The sequence below is a fragment of the Oncorhynchus kisutch genome, unplaced genomic scaffold (assembly GCF_002021735.2).
Source record: "Oncorhynchus kisutch isolate 150728-3 unplaced genomic scaffold, Okis_V2 scaffold3202, whole genome shotgun sequence".
Taxonomy (NCBI): domain Eukaryota; kingdom Metazoa; phylum Chordata; class Actinopteri; order Salmoniformes; family Salmonidae; genus Oncorhynchus; species Oncorhynchus kisutch.
This window is the reverse complement of record NW_022265147.1, coordinates 277501-292361: the sequence shown is the minus strand read 5'-3', so window position 1 is coordinate 292361 and position 14861 is coordinate 277501. Positions and strand designations below refer to the sequence as shown.

Genomic DNA, 14861 nt, shown 5'->3' with positions numbered 1-14861 from the left:
ATTCATGAAACCCTAAAGCTCAACTAAATCTTGTAATAAATAATGTTGAAATTGAGCAAATTGAGGTGATTAAACTACTCTTACACTAGCTGTCTGTCTGTCTGTCTGTCTGTCTGTCTGTCTGTCTGTCTGTCTGTCTGTCTGTCTGTCTGTCTGTCTGTCTGTCTGTGTCTGTGTGTGTGTGTGTGTGTGTGTGTGTGTGTGTGTGTGTGTGTGTGTGTGTCTCTTACACCAGCTGTGTGTGTGTGCTGGCCTGCTCCGTGACAAACTGGTAGCTCCACTTCATGGTGTGTGTGTCGTGGGACGAGAAGGTGAGGTAACGCAGCGTCTCCATGGCAACTGACAGGTGAGGGGCGTGTCTCAGAGAGTCCTGGCTGTACAAATACACCCCCACCACAGGTGACCCATAGTTTTGCATCCACAGGACGTCACCTGGGATAGAGGAGAGGAGGGTTAGCGACAGAGAGAGAGTAGAGGAGGGTTAGAGAGAGAGGAGCGGAGGGTTAGAGACAGAGAGAGGGGAGAGGAGGGTTAGAGACAGAGAGAGAGGAGAGGAGGGTTAGAGACAGAGAGAGAGAGGAGGGTTAGAGACAGAGAGAGAGAGAGAGAGGAGGGTTAGGACAGAGAGAGAGAGGAGGGTTAGAGACAGAGAGAGAGGAGAGGAGGGTTAGAGACAGAGAGAGAGAGAGGAGGGTTAGAGACAGAGAGAGAGGAGAGGAGGGTTAGAGACAGAGAGAGAGGAGAGGAGGGTTAGAGACAGAGAGAGGGAGGAGGGTTAGAGACAGAGAGAGAGAGAGGAGGGTTAGAGACAGAGAGAGAGAGAGGAGGGTTAGAGACAGAGAGAGAGGAGAGGAGGGTTAGAGACAGAGAGAGAGGAGAGGAGGGTTAGAGACAGAGAGAGAGGAGAGGAGGGTTAGAGACAGAGAGAGAGGAGAGGAGGGTTAGAGACAGAGAGAGGAGAGGAGGGTTAGAGACAGAGAGAGAGGAGAGGAGGGTTAGAGACAGAGAGAGAGGAGAGGAGAGTTAGAGACAGAGAGAGGAGAGGAGGGTTAGAGACAGAGAGAGGAGAGGAGGGTTAGAGACAGAGAGAGGGGAGAGGAGGGTTAGAGACAGAGAGAGAGGAGAGGAGGGTTAGAGACAGAGAGAGAGGAGAGGAGGGTTAGAGACAGAGAGAGAGAGAGGAGGGTTAGAGACAGAGAGAGGGAGAGGAGGGTTAGAGACAGAGAGAGAGGAGAGGAGAGGAGAGGAGGGTTAGAGACAGAGAGAGAGGAGAGGAGGGTTAGAGACAGAGAGAGAGAGAGGAGGGTTAGGACAGAGAGAGAGGAGAGGAGGGTTAGAGACAGAGAGAGAGGAGAGGAGGTTAGAGACAGAGAGAGGGGAGAGGAGGGTTAGAGACAGAGAGAGAGGAGAGGAGGGTTAGAGACAGAGAGAGAGGAGAGGAGGGTTAGAGACAGAGAGAGGAGAGGAGGGTTAGAGACAGAGAGAGAGAGAGGAGGGTTAGAGACAGAGAGAGAGAGAGGAGGGTTAGAGACAGAGAGAGAGGAGAGGAGGGTTAGAGACAGAGAGAGAGGAGAGGAGGGTTAGAGACAGAGAGAGAGGAGAGGAGGGTTAGAGACAGAGAGAGAGGAGAGGAGGGTTAGAGACAGAGAGAGAGGAGAGGAGGGTTAGAGACAGAGAGAGAGAGAGAGGAGGGTTAGAGACAGAGAGAGAGAGAGGAGGGTTAGAGACAGAGAGAGAGGAGGGTTAGAGACAGAGAGAGAGGAGAGGAGGGTTAGAGACAGAGAGAGAGAGAGGAGGGTTAGGACAGAGAGAGAGGAGAGGAGGGTTAGAGACAGAGAGAGAGAGAGGAGGGTTAGAGACAGAGAGAGGGGAGAGGAGGGTTAGAGACAGAGAGAGAGGAGAGGAGGGTTAGAGACAGAGAGAGAGAGAGGAGGGTTAGAGACAGAGAGAGAGGAGAGGAGGGTTAGAGACAGAGAGAGGGAGAGGAGGGTTAGAGACAGAGAGAGAGGAGAGGAGAGGAGAGGAGGGTTAGAGACAGAGAGAGAGAGAGGAGAGGAGAGGAGAGGAGAGGAGAGGAGAGGAGAGGAGAGGAGAGGAGAGGAGAGGAGAGGAGAGGAGAGGAGAGGAGAGGAGAGGAGAGGAGAGGAGAGGAGAGGAGGGTTAGAGACAGAGAGAGGGGAGAGGAGGGTTAGAGACAGAGAGAGAGGAGAGGAGGGTTAGAGACAGAGAGAGAGGAGAGGAGGGTTAGAGACAGAGAGAGGAGAGGAGGGTTAGAGACAGAGAGAGAGAGAGGAGGGTTAGAGACAGAGAGAGAGAGAGAGAGGAGGGTTAGAGACAGAGAGAGAGGAGAGGAGGGTTAGAGACAGAGAGAGAGGAGAGGAGGGTTAGAGACAGAGAGAGAGGAGAGGAGGGTTAGAGACAGAGAGAGAGGAGAGGAGGGTTAGAGACAGAGAGAGAGGAGAGGAGGGTTAGAGACAGAGAGAGAGAGAGAGGAGGGTTAGAGACAGAGAGAGAGAGAGGAGGGTTAGAGACAGAGAGAGAGGAGGGTTAGAGACAGAGAGAGAGGAGAGGAGGGTTAGAGACAGAGAGAGAGAGAGGAGGGTTAGGACAGAGAGAGAGGAGAGGAGGGTTAGAGACAGAGAGAGAGAGAGGAGGGTTAGAGACAGAGAGAGGGGAGAGGAGGGTTAGAGACAGAGAGAGAGGAGAGGAGGGTTAGAGACAGAGAGAGAGAGAGGAGGGTTAGAGACAGAGAGAGAGGAGAGGAGGGTTAGAGACAGAGAGAGGGAGAGGAGGGTTAGAGACAGAGAGAGAGGAGAGGAGAGGAGAGGAGGGTTAGAGACAGAGAGAGAGGAGAGGAGAGGAGAGGAGAGGAGAGGAGAGGAGAGGAGAGGAGAGGAGAGGAGAGGAGAGGAGAGGAGAGGAGAGGAGAGGAGAGGAGAGGAGAGGAGAGGAGAGGAGAGGAGAGGAGAGGAGGGTTAGAGACAGAGAGAGAGGAGAGGAGGGTTAGAGACAGAGAGAGAGGAGAGGAGGGTTAGAGACAGAGAGAGAGGAGGGTTAGAGACAGAGAGAGGAGAGGAGGGTTAGAGACAGAGAGAGAGAGAGGAGGGTTAGAGACAGAGAGAGAGAGAGGAGGGTTAGAGACAGAGAGAGAGGAGAGGAGGGTTAGAGACAGAGAGAGAGGAGGGTTAGAGACAGAGAGAGAGGAGAGGAGGGTTAGAGACAGAGAGAGAGAGAGGAGGGTTAGGACAGAGAGAGAGGAGAGGAGGGTTAGAGACAGAGAGAGAGAGAGGAGGGTTAGAGACAGAGAGAGAGGAGGGTTAGAGACAGAGAGAGAGGAGAGGAGGGTTAGAGACAGAGAGAGAGAGAGGAGGGTTAGGACAGAGAGAGAGGAGAGGAGGGTTAGAGACAGAGAGAGAGAGAGGAGGGTTAGAGACAGAGAGAGGGGAGAGGAGGGTTAGAGACAGAGAGAGAGGAGAGGAGGGTTAGAGACAGAGAGAGAGAGAGGAGGGTTAGAGACAGAGAGAGAGGAGAGGAGGGTTAGAGACAGAGAGAGGGAGAGGAGGGTTAGAGACAGAGAGAGAGGAGAGGAGAGGAGAGGAGGGTTAGAGACAGAGAGAGAGGAGAGGAGAGGAGAGGAGAGGAGAGGAGAGGAGAGGAGAGGAGAGGAGAGGAGAGGAGAGGAGAGGAGAGGAGAGGAGAGGAGAGGAGAGGAGAGGAGAGGAGAGGAGAGGAGAGGAGGGTTAGAGACAGAGAGAGAGGAGAGGAGGGTTAGAGACAGAGAGAGAGGAGAGGAGGGTTAGAGACAGAGAGAGAGGAGGGTTAGAGACAGAGAGAGGAGAGGAGGGTTAGAGACAGAGAGAGAGAGAGGAGGGTTAGAGACAGAGAGAGAGAGAGGAGGGTTAGAGACAGAGAGAGAGGAGAGGAGGGTTAGAGACAGAGAGAGAGGAGGGTTAGAGACAGAGAGAGAGGAGGGTTAGAGACAGAGAGAGAGGAGAGGAGGGTTAGAGACAGAGAGAGAGAGAGGAGGGTTAGGACAGAGAGAGAGGAGAGGAGGGTTAGAGACAGAGAGAGAGAGAGGAGGGTTAGAGACAGAGAGAGAGAGAGGAGGGTTAGGACAGAGAGAGAGAGAGGAGGGTTAGAGACAGAGAGAGAGGAGAGGAGAGTTAGAGACAGAGAGAGAGAGAGGAGGGTTAGAGACAGAGAGAGAGGAGAGGAGGGTTAGAGACAGAGAGAGAGAGAGGAGGGTTAGAGACAGAGAGAGAGGAGAGGAGGGTTAGAGACAGAGAGAGAGAGAGGAGGGTTAGAGACAGAGAGAGAGAGAGGAGGGTTAGGACAGAGAGAGAGAGAGGAGGGTTAGAGACAGAGAGAGAGGAGAGGAGGGTTAGAGACAGAGAGAGAGGAGAGGAGAGGAGAGGAGGGTTAGAGACAGAGAGAGAGGAGAGGAGGGTTAGAGACAGAGAGAGAGGAGAGGAGGGTTAGAGACAGAGAGAGAGAGAGGAGGGTTAGAGACAGAGAGAGAGAGAGGAGGGTTAGGACAGAGAGAGAGAGAGGAGGGTTAGGACAGAGAGAGGGGGAGGAGGGTTAGAGACAGAGAGAGAGAGAGGAGGGTTAGAGACAGAGAGAGAGGAGAGGAGGGTTAGAGACAGAGAGAGGGAGAGGAGGGTTAGAGACAGAGAGAGAGGAGAGGAGGGTTAGAGACAGAGAGAGAGAGAGGAGGGTTAGAGACAGAGAGAGAGGAGAGGAGGGTTAGAGACAGAGAGAGGGAGAGGAGGGTTAGAGACAGAGAGAGAGGAGAGGAGAGGAGAGGAGGGTTAGAGACAGAGAGAGAGGAGAGGAGAGGAGAGGAGGGTTAGAGACAGAGAGAGAGGAGAGGAGGGTTAGAGACAGAGAGAGAGGAGAGGAGGGTTAGAGACAGAGAGAGAGGAGAGGAGGGTTAGAGACAGAGAGAGGAGAGGAGGGTTAGAGACAGAGAGAGAGAGAGGAGGGTTAGAGACAGAGAGAGAGGAGAGGAGAGGAGAGGAGGGTTAGAGACAGAGAGAGAGGGTTAGAGACAGAGAGAGAGGAGAGGAGGGTTAGAGACAGAGAGAGAGGAGAGGAGGGTTAGAGACAGAGAGAGAGGAGAGGAGGGTTAGAGACAGAGAGAGAGAGAGGAGGGTTAGAGACAGAGAGAGAGGAGAGGAGGGTTAGAGACAGAGAGAGGGAGAGGAGGGTTAGAGACAGAGAGAGAGGAGAGGAGAGGAGAGGAGGGTTAGAGACAGAGAGAGAGGAGAGGAGAGGAGAGGAGGGTTAGAGACAGAGAGAGAGGAGAGGAGGGTTAGAGACAGAGAGAGAGGAGAGGAGGGTTAGAGACAGAGAGAGAGGAGAGGAGGGTTAGAGACAGAGAGAGGAGAGGAGGGTTAGAGACAGAGAGAGAGAGAGGAGGGTTAGAGACAGAGAGAGAGAGAGGAGGGTTAGAGACAGAGAGAGAGGAGAGGAGGGTTAGAGACAGAGAGAGAGGAGAGGAGGGTTAGAGACAGAGAGAGAGGAGAGGAGAGTTAGAGACAGAGAGAGAGAGAGGAGGGTTAGAGACAGAGAGAGAGGAGAGGAGGGTTAGAGACAGAGAGAGAGAGAGGAGGGTTAGAGACAGAGAGAGAGGAGAGGAGGGTTAGAGACAGAGAGAGAGAGAGGAGGGTTAGAGACAGAGAGAGAGAGAGGAGGGTTAGGACAGAGAGAGAGAGAGGAGGGTTAGAGACAGAGAGAGAGGAGAGGAGGGTTAGAGACAGAGAGAGAGGAGAGGAGAGGAGAGGAGGGTTAGAGACAGAGAGAGAGAAGAGGAGGGTTAGAGACAGAGAGAGAGGAGAGGATGTAATGTAACAGGCCTGTCAGGTGTTTATTGTTGCAGGCCTGTCAGGTGTTTATTGTAACAGGTGTTTATTGTAACAGGCCTGTCAGGTGTTTATTGTAACAGGTGTTTATTGTAGCAGGCCTGTCAGGTGTTTATTGTAACAGGCCTGTCAGGTGTTTATTGTAACAGGTGTTTATTGTAACAGGCCTGTTAGGTGTTTATTGTAACAGGCCTGTCAGGTGTTTATTGTAGCAGGCCTGTCAGGTGTTTATTGTAACAGGCCTGTCAGGTGTTTATTGTAGCAGGCCTGTTAGGTGTTTATTGTAACAGGTGTTTATTGTAACAGGCCTGTCAGGTGTTTATTGTAACAGGCCTGTCAGGTGTTTATTGTAACAGGCCTGTCAGGTGTTTATTGTAACAGGCCTGTCAGGTGTTTATTGTAGCAGGCCTGTCAGGTGTTTATTGTAACAGGCCTGTCAGGTGTTTATTGTAGCAGGTGTTTATTGTAACAGGCCTGTCAGGCGTTTATTGTAACAGGCCTGTCAGGTGTTTATTGTAACAGGTCTGTCAGGTGTTTATTGTAACAGGCCTGTCAGGTGTTTATTGTTGCAGGCCTGTCAGGTGTTTATTGTAACAGGTGTTTATTGTAGCAGGCCTGTCAGGTGTTTATTGTAACAAGTGTTTATTGTAGCAGGCCTGTCAGGTGTTTAATGTAACAGGCCTGTCAGGTGTTTATTGTAGCAGGTGTTTATTGTAACAGGCCTGTCAGGTGTTTATTGTAACAGGCCTGTCAGGTGTTTATTGTAGCAGGCCTGTCAGGTGTTTATTGTAACAGGTGTTTATTGTAGCAGGCCTGTCAGGTGTTTATTGTAACAAGTGTTTATTGTAGCAGGCCTGTCAGGTGTTTAATGTAACAGGCCTGTCAGGTGTTTATTGTAGCAGGTGTTTATTGTAACAGGCCTGTCAGGTGTTTATTGTAACAGGCCTGTCAGGTGTTTATTGTAGCAGGCCTGTCAGGTGTTTATTGTAACAGGTGTTTATTGTAGCAGGCCTGTCAGGTGTTTATTGTAGCAGGTGTTTATTGTAACAGGCCTGTCAGGTGTTTATTGTTGCAGGCCTGCCAGGTGTTTATTGTAACAGGCCTGTCAGGTGTTTATTGTAACAGGTGTTTATTGTAACAGGCCTGTCAAGTGTTTATTGTAACAGGTGTTTATTGTAGCAGGCCTGTCAGGTGTTTATTGTAACAGGCCTGTCAGGTGTTTATTGTAACAGGCCTGTCAGGTGTTTATTGTAACAGGTGTTTATTGTAGCACGTCTGTCAGGTGTTTATTGTAACAGGTGTTTATTGTAACAGGTCTGTCAGGTGTTTATTGTAACAGGTGTTTATTGTAACAGGCCTGTCAGGTGTTTATTGTTGGAGGCCTGTCAGGTGTTTATTGTAACAGGTGTTTATTGTAACAGGCCTGCAATGTTTACTGTAACAGGTCTGTCAGGTGTTTATTGTAACAGGTGTTTATTGTAACAGGCCTGTCAGGTGTTTATTGTAGCAGGTGTTTATTGTATCAGGCCTGTCAGGTGTTTATTGTAACAGGCCTGTCAGGTGTTTATTGTAACAGGTGTTTATTGTAACAGGCCTGTCAGGTGTTTATTGTAACAGGCCTGTCAGGTGTTTATTGTAACAGGTGTTTATTGTAACAGGTGTTTATTGTAGCAGGTGTTTATGGTAACAGGCCTGTCAGGTGTTTATTGTAGCAGGCCTGTCAGGTGTTTATTGTAACAGGCCTGTCAGGTGTTTATTGTAACAGGTGTTTATTGTAACAGGCCTGTCAGGTGTTTATTGTAACAGGCCTGTCAGGTGTTTATTGTAACAGGTATTTATTGTAACAGGTGTTTATTGTAACAGGCCTGTCAGGTGTTTATTGTAGCAGGCCTGTCAGGTGTTTATTGTAACAGGCCTGTCAGGTGTTTATTGTAACAGGCCTGTCAGGTGTTTATTGTAACAGGTGTTTATTGTAACAGGCCTGTCAGGTGTTTATTGTAACAGGTGTTTATTGTAACAGGTGTTTATTGTAACAGGTGTTTATTGTAACAGGCCTGTCAGGTGTTTATTGTAGCAGGCCTGTCAGGTGTTTATTGTAACAGGTGTTTATTGTAACAGGCCTGTCAGGTGTTTATTGTAACAGGCCTGTCAGGTGTTTATTGTAACAGGCCTGTCAGGTGTTTATTGTAACAGGTGTTTATTGTAACAGGCCTGTCAGGTGTTTATTGTAACAGGCCTGTCAGGTGTTTATTGTAACAGGTGTTTATTGTAACAGGCCTGTCAGGTGTTTATTGTAACAGGCCTGTCAGGTGTTTATTGTAACAGGTGTTTATTGTAACAGATGTTTATTGTAACAGGTGTTTATTGTAACAGATGTTTATTGTAACAGGCGTTTATTGTAACAGGTGTTTATTGTAACAGGCCTGTCAGGTGTTTATTGTAACAGGCCTGTCGGGTGTTTATTGTAACAGGTGTTTATTGTAACAGGTGTTTATTGTAACGGGTGTTTATTGTAACAGGTGTTTATTGTAACAGGCCTGTCAGGTGTTTAACATACCTGACTCTCTGTCTACGGTCACCACCAACCCATCACCACTGGAGACCAGATGGGCCATCTCTGGAGAAACAACTGCATTATCATACTGTGCAGAACTAGATAAGTACATCATAGTATAATGGTGTATCTACTGTAGTACATTATAGTATAATTGTGTACCTACTGTAGTACATTATAGTATAATTGTGTACCTACTGTAGTACATTATAGTATAATTGTGTACCTACTGTAGTACAACAGTATAATTGTGTACCTCTGTAGTACATTATATTATCATTGTGTACCTACTGTACTACATTATATTATCATTGTGTACCTACTGTAGTACATTATATTATCATTGTGTACCTACTGTAGTAGATTATATTATCATTGTGTACCTACTGTAGTACATTATATTATCATTGTGTACGTACTGTAGTCGTGTTTCTCATCGTACGGCGGGGCAGAGTAGTCGTTGTATGTTGCGTTCCACCTCAGCTCCTGTGTCTTCGTATCATACATCGTTATCATGTACTCTGGAATAGGATAGAGTATAGTACTGTAAAGTAGAGTAGAGCTGAGGACAGTAGGGTACAGTAGAACTGAGTAGAGTAGAACTAGTTGAATAGAGTAGAGTAGAACTGAGTAGAGCTGAGTGGAGTAGAGCTGAGTAGAGTAGAACTGAGTAGAGCTGAGTAGAGTAGAACTGAATAGAGTAGGGTACAGTAGAACTGAGTAGAGTAGAACTGAGTAGAATTGAGTAGAGTAGAACAGAGTAGAGTAGAACTGAGTAGAATTGAGTAGAGTAGAACAGAGTAGAGTAGAATTGAGTAGAGTAGAACAGAGTAGAGTAGAACAGAGTAGAGTAGAACTGAGTAGAGTAGAACAAAGTAGAGAAGAACAGAGTAGAGTAGAACTGAGTAGAACTGAGTAGAACTGAGTAGAGTAGAACAAAGTAGAGAAGAACTGAGTAGATTAGGGTACAGTAGAACTGAGTAGAACAGAGTAGAGTAGAACTGAGTAGAATTGAGTAGAGTAGAACTGAGTAGAGTAGAACAGAGTAGAGTAGAACAGAGTAGAGTAGAACAGAGTAGAGTAGAACAGAGTAGAACAGAGTAGAGTAGAACTGAGTAGAATTGAGTAGAGTAGAACTGAGTAGAGTAGAACAGAGTAGAGTAGAACAGAGTAGAGTAGAGTAGAACAGAGTAGAGTAGAACAGAGTAGAGTAGAACAGAGTAGAGTAGAACAGAGTAGAGAAGAACAGAGTAGAACAGAGTAGAACTGAGTAGAGTAGAACTGAGTAGAGTAGAACAGAGTAGAACTGAGTAGAGTAGAACTGAGTAGAACTGAGTAGAGTAGAACTGAGTAGAACTGAGTAGAGTAGAACTGAGTAGAATTGAGTAGAGTAGAACTGAGTAGAGTAGAACAGAGTAGAGTAGAACAGAGTAGAGTAGAACAGAGTAGAGTAGAGTAGAACAGAGTAGAGTAGAACAGAGTAGAGTAGAACAGAGTAGAGAAGAACAGAGTAGAACTGAGTAGAACTGAGTAGAGTAGAACTGAGTAGAGTAGAACTGAGTAGAATTGACTAGTTACCTGTCTGTCCTATGGTGTGTTGGGACTGATGGAAGTCAGAATACAGTAATATTGACTAGGTACCGGTCTGTCCTATGGTGTGTTGTAGTCAGAATACCGTAGTCTTGACTAGGTACCTGTCTGTCCTATGGTGTGTTGTAGTCAGAATACAGTAGTATTGACTAGGTACCTGTCTGTCCTATGGTGTGTTGTAGTCAGAATACAGTAGTATTGACAAGGTACCTGTCTGTCCTATGGTGTGTTGTAGTCAGAATACAGTAGTATTGACTAGGTACCTGTCTGTCCTATGGTGTGTTGTAGTCAGAATACAGTAGTATTGACTAGGTACCTGTCTGTCCTATGGTGTGTTGTAGTCAGAATACAGTAGTATTGACTAGGTACCTGTCTGTCCTATGGTGTGTTGTAGTCAGAATACAGTAGTATTGACTAGGTACCTGTCTGTCCTATGGTGTGTTGTAGTCAGAATACAGTAGTATTGACTAGGTACCTGTTCTTCCTATGTATAGCAGTGGTGCATTGGGGCAAATGGAGTCAGATGATGATGTGGAGAGGCTGGTCTGTTTCTCTCCTGTCTGGGGGTCCACCACGAACCATACATCCTGCTTCTTACCTAAACAGGTACACACACACGCACACACACACACACACACACACAAGTACACACACACACACACACACACACATTAACAATGATGTGACAGCCTCAAGACATTACTGATGTCCTGACAGCACATTAATGATGCCCTGACAACAAGGTACTGATGTCCTGACAACAAGGTACTGATGTCCTGACAACACATTACTGATGTCCTGACAACAAAGTACTGATGTCCTGACAACAAAGTACTGATGTCCTGACAACAAAGTACTGATGTCCTGACAACACATTACTGATTTCCTGACAACAAGGTACTGATGTCCTGACAACAAGGTACTGATGTCCTGACAACACATTACTGATGTCCTGACAACACATTAATGATGCCCTGACAACAAGGTACTGATGTCCTGACAACAAGGTACAGATGTCCTGACAACAAGGTACTGATGTCCTGACAACACATTACTGATTTCCTGACAACAAGGTACTGATGTCCTGACAACAAGGTACTGATGTCCTGACAACACATTACTGATGTCCTGACAACAAGGTACTGATGTCCTGACAACAAGGTACAGATGTCCTGACAACAAGGTACTGATGTCCTGACAACAAGGTACTGATTTCCTGACAACAGGGTACTGATTTCCTGACAACAGGGTACTGATTTCCTGACAACAGGGTACCAATGTCTCTCACCAGTGTAAAGGACTCCATCAGAACTCCTACAGGGAGCAGACTGGACCAGCTCTGGGATGGTGAAGGGCAGTTTCTGGAGACATATAGACAATACTATATTATACAGTATACTATTACTATATATATTAAAATACTATATTATACAGTATATTATTATGTATTAAAATACTATATTATACAGTATATTATTATATATGTATTAAAATACTATATTATACAGTATATTATTATTATATATGTATTAAAATACTATATTATACAGTATACTATTACTATATATATTAAAATACTATATTATACAGTATATTATTATATATGTATTAAAATACTATATTATACAGTATACTATTACTATATATATTAAAATACTATATTATACAGTATATTATTACTATATATATTAAAATACTATATTATACAGTATATTATTATATATGTATTAAAATACTATATTATACAGTATACTATTACTATATATATTAAATACTATATTATACAGTATACTATTACTATATATATTAAAATACTATATATACAGTATATTATTACTATATATATTAAAATACTATATTATACAGTATATTATTATATATGTATTAAAATACTATATTATACAGTATACTATTACTATATATATTAAAATACTATATTATACAGTATATTATTATTATATATGTATTAAAATACTATATTATACAGTATACTATTACTATATATATTAAAATACTATATTATACAGTATATTATTATTATATATGTATTAAAATACTATATTATACAGTATACTATTACTATATATTTTAAAATACTATATTATACAGTATATTATTACTATATATATTAAAATACTATATTATACAGTATATTATTATATATGTATTAAAATACTATATTATACAGTATATTATTATTATATATGTATTAAAATACTATATTATACAGTATACTTTTACTATATATATTAAAATACTATATTATACAGTATATTATTATTATATATGTATTAAAATACTATATTATACAGTATACTATTACTATATATATTAAAATACTATATTATACAGTATATTATTATATATGTATTAAAATATTATATTATACAGTATATTATTACTATATATATTAAAATACTATATTATACAGTATATTATTACTATATATATTAAAATACTATATTATACAGTATATTATTACTATATATATTAAAATACTATATTATACAGTATACTATTACTATATATATTAAATACTATATTATACAGTATACTATTACTATATATATTAAAATACTATATTATACAGTATACTATTACTATATATATTAAAATACTATATTATACAGTATACTATTACTATATATATTAAAATACTATATTATACAGTATACTATTACTATATATATTAAAATACTATATTATACAGTATACTATTACTATATATATTAAAATACTATATTATACAGTATACTATACTATTATTATATATGTATTAAAATACTATATTATACAGTATACTATTACTATATATATTAAAATACTATATTATACAGTATACTATTACTATATATATTAAAATACTATATTATACAGTATACTATTACTATATATATTAAAATACTATATTATACAGTATACTATTACTATATATATTAAAATACTATATTATACAGTATACTATTACTATATATATTAAAATACTATATTATACAGTATACTATTACTATATATATTAAAATACTATATTATACAGTATACTATTACTATATATATTAAAATACTATATTATACAGTATACTATTACTATATATATTAAATACTATATTATACAGTATACTATTACTATATATATTAAAATACTATATTATACAGTATACTATTACTATATATATTAAAATACTATATTATACAGTATACTATTACTATATATATTAAAATACTATATTATACAGTATACTATTACTATATATATTAAAATACTATATTATACAGTATACTATTACTATATATATTAAAATACTATATTATACAGTATACTATTACTATATATATTAAAATACTATATTATACAGTATATTATTACTATATATATTAAAATACTATATTATACAGTATATTATTATATATATATTAAAATACTATATTATACAGTATATTATTATTATATATATTAAAATACTATATTATACAGTATATTATTATTATATATATTAAAATACTATATTATACAGTATATTATTATTATATATATTAAAATACTATATTATACAGTATACTATTACTATATATTAAATACTATATTATACAGTATATTATTACTATATATATTAAAATACTATATTATACAGTATACTATTACTATATATATTAAAATACTATATTATACAGTATACTATACTATTATTATATATGTATTAAAATACTATATTATACAGTATATTATTACTATATATATTAAAATACTATATTATACAGTATATTATTACTATATATATTAAAATACTATATTATACAGTATACTATACTATTATTATATATGTATTAAAATACTATATTATACAGTATATTATTACTATATATATTAAAATACTATATTATACAGTATACTATACTATTATTATATATGTATTAAAATACTATATTATACAGTATATTATTACTATATATATTAAAATACTATATTATACAGTATACTATACTATTATTATATATGTATTAAAATACTATATTATACAGTATACTATTACTATATATATTAAAATACTATATTATACAGTATATTATTACTATATATATTAAAATACTATATTATACAGTATACTATTACTATATATATTAAAATACTATATTATACAGTATACTATTACTATATATATTAAAATACTATATTATACAGTATACTATTACTATATATATTAAAATACTATATTATACAGTATACTATTACTATATATATTAAATACTATATTATACAGTATACTATTACTATATATATTAAAATACTATATTATACAGTATACTATTATTATATATGTATTAAAATACTATATTATACAGTATATTATTACTATATATATTAAAATACTATATTATACAGTATATTATTACTATATATATTAAAATACTATATTATACAGTATACTATTACTATATATATTAAAATACTATATTATACAGTATATTATTATTATATATATTAAAATACTATATTATACAGTATACTATTACTATATATATTAAAATACTATATTATACAGTATATTATTACTATATATATTAAAATACTATATTATACAGTATACTATTACTATATATATTAAAATACTATATTATACAGTATATTATTACTATATATATTAAAATACTATATTATACAGTATACTATTACTATATATATTAAAATACTATATTATACAGTATATTATTATTATATATGTATTAAAATACTATATTATACAGTATATTATTACTATATATATTAAAATACTATATTATACAGTATATTATTATATATGTATTAAAATACTATATTATACAGTATATTATTACTATATATATTAAAATACTAT

At 39.0% G+C, this 14861-nt stretch overlaps 1 pseudogene; it reads right to left on the bottom strand.

The window, feature by feature from the left end:
- Positions 1-14861, bottom strand: part of LOC109886338 (serine/threonine-protein kinase/endoribonuclease IRE1-like) — a 64019-nt pseudogene that overhangs the window by 34956 nt on the left and 14202 nt on the right.